The sequence below is a fragment of the Myotis yumanensis genome, unplaced genomic scaffold (genome assembly GCF_028538775.1).
Source record: "Myotis yumanensis isolate MYYU_CA2020_CCGP unplaced genomic scaffold, mMyoYum1.0.hap1 SCAF_2, whole genome shotgun sequence".
NCBI classification, from domain to species: Eukaryota; Metazoa; Chordata; class Mammalia; order Chiroptera; family Vespertilionidae; genus Myotis; species Myotis yumanensis.
In genome coordinates this window covers 20,622,523-20,625,565 of record NW_027223753.1, presented here as the reverse complement: position 1 = coordinate 20,625,565, position 3,043 = coordinate 20,622,523, and positions in this window count along the sequence as shown.

The window sequence follows — 3,043 nt, the reverse complement described above, 5'->3', positions numbered from 1 at the left end:
CGACCCGGGGGGGGGGGGGGGGGGGGGCGGGCCTCCAGCCCGCTCCGCCCGCCCCTCCCAGTCTCACCTATAGCCGCGCAGCCCGGGCACGGCTCCAGCCAATCAGCTTGCGCAGGGCCGGCCCGGAACTCGGCAGGGGGCAAGGGCAGCCCGGAGAGGCCGCCCGGGGCCCCCTGGGCCTGTACCAAGGTCCACGACAGGGGGGTGGGGAGCTGCTCAGGGACCGTACCATTAGTCTCGGGGGAAGACGGGCAAACACACTTCCCAGCCCCATGTCGGTGGGACGCGTGCTTGGAGATCAGAAGCCAACTTCGTAATTTTACAAGAATCCACCGAGCCCTACGGGCGGGGGGTTAGTGACTTGCACAAGGGCACCCATCGGGGTTGAAACTGCGGTTTGGAGAAGGGAGAAATTAACTGAAAACGGAAATAAAAGTGCTGTAGGCCCAGGACTGTGCAATACTTTTACCACGTTATCTCAGCTATTCCAATTATTCCTTACAAGTTTTGGAGGAGGGACTTTTTATCCCCACTTTACAGATAAACATATTGAAGGCGAGACCTTTGTGACTTGCTCAGTCACACAGCTAGTAATTACATTCAGTTTTCAATTGTACGCATATTTTGAATGACTACTGTGCACCAGAGACACCGTAACAAAGTGACAGAACCCCGTTTTTCTTACTCGAAAGCCTACCTCCCCAATGCAGTCACCCAGGAGGAGTGCCCCCTTATACTGGCACGGCGTTTCTCACGTTTTTGAACCTATTGACATTTTGGGCTGTGGTGTGTGTTTTTTAATCATCGAAGGATACATATATATTTTTTGTTTGTTTTGTTAATCCGCACCTGGGGATATTTTTTCATTGATTTTAGAATGGGAGAGAGAGAGAGAGAGAAACATCAATTGGTTGCTTCCCACATGTGCCACGACAAGGTTGGAGGAGGGAGGAATCAAACCTGCAACCCAGGTATGTGCCCTTGACCAGGAATCGAACCCTCAACCCCTTTGGAGCACAGGCCAACAACTCTCTAACTACTGAGCACACTGGCCAGAGCAGAGGATATATATTTATTGGTTTTAGAGAGAGGAAGGCAGAGGGAGAGAGAGAAAAACATCAGTGTGAGAGAGAAACACCTACAGGAACCTGGGTATGTGCCCTGACTGGGATTCAAACCCAGGACATTTTGGTACATGAGACGACGTTCAACCAATTGAGCCACACTGGCCAAGGCTGGGCTGGATAATCTTTTTTTAAAAAAATTATTTATTGTAGGAAGCTGTCCTATGCACTGTAGGATGTTTCGCAGCCTTCTTGGCCTCTACTCCCCCTCTGTTGTAACAACCAAAATTGCCTGCAAACATCACATGCCTCCAGGGCAAGGGGGATTGGAGGGAGTGTAAATAGCCCCACCACTCTACCCTCGGGCAGTGGATTAGTGGTTGAAGGTTGACCTATGAACCAAGAGGTCACCATTCAATTCCAGTCAGAGGCACATGCCAGGATTGTGGGCTGGATCCCCAGTAGGGGGCGTTCAGGAGGCAGCCATCATTGATTCTCTCTCATTGATGTTTCTATCTCTCCCTCTCCCTTCCTATCTAAAATCAATAATAAAATTTTAAAAGTCACAGTGCAGCCCACTAGTATGCTGGAGGCAACCAACCAATGTGTCTCTCTCACATCAATATTTCTCTCTTTCTGTCTCTCCTCTTCCCTTCCCTTCAACTCTCTCTAAAAAGTAATGGGAAAACATCCTGCAGGCTAGAAAGGGTAAAATGGGGGGGAGGGGGGAGGGGCGGGAGGGTAAGGGACATATGTAATATTTTCAACAATGAAGATTTAAAAAGAAAAATACCTTCAAGTGAGGATTAACAAATAAATAAATAGCCCTGGCCGGTTTGGCTCAGTGGATAGAGCGTCGGCCTGCAAACTGAAGGATCCCAGGTTCGATTCCGGTCGGGGCACATGCCCAGGTTGTGGGCTCGGTCCCCAGTGGAGGACTTGCGGGAGGCAGCCAATCCATGATTCTCTCTCATCATGGATGTTTCTATCTCTCTCTCCCTCTCCTTTCCTCTCTGAAATATATATATTTTAAAAAATAATAAATATAAATAAAATGTCAGATCATGTCATAGCCCTGCACAAATCTCTTTAAAGACTCCTCAAAATGGTTCCTGAAATGCCACAGGGCCCAAGGACCTATCCAAGATGGCCAGGCAAGCTTCTGCCTCAGGCTGTTCGCTTTATCCAACCAACTCCTCCCCACAAGGCTCACTCACTCACCTCCTTCAAATCTTTGCTCACCTTTTCAATGAGGCCTTCCCAGACCACCCTCTTTAAAAATGCCAAGCTCCCCAAACATAAACCCCCTTGTCCTGCTCTATTATCTCCTTAGCACTCATCACCTTGTAGCATATCATATCATTTACTTCTTTGTGATCTTTACTGTTCGTCTTCTAGAATGTAAGCTCCATAAAGGCGGAGACTATTTTAAAAATATTTTTTTATTGATCTCAGAAAGGAAGGGAGAGGGGAGAGAGAGACAGAAACATCAATGACGAGAGAGAATCATTGTGAGCAACCCCGGGCATGTGCCCAGAACCAGGAATTGAACCATGACCTCCTGGATCATAGGTGGATGCTCAACCACTGAGCCACACCAGCTGGGTGAGATTTTATTTTATCTACTGTATGTCTTATGAGCCCAGATCTGTGCCTGGCACACAGTAGATGTTCAATAAATATTTGTTAAATGAGCAACTTAGCTCAATATTTTAAAACAACTTGAAGGTGAATCAAAACATATCTGAGCCGTAACCAGTTTGGCTCAGTGGATAGAGCATCAGCCTGTGGACTTAAGGGTCCCAGGTTCGATTCCGGACAAGGGCATGTACCTTGGTTGCGGGCACATCCCCAGTACCCCAGTACGGGGTGTGCAGGAGGCAGCTGATCAATGTTTCTCTCTCACTGATGTTTCTAACTCTCTATCCCTCTCCCTTCCTCTCTGTAAAAAATCAATTAAAAAAATATATATATATATC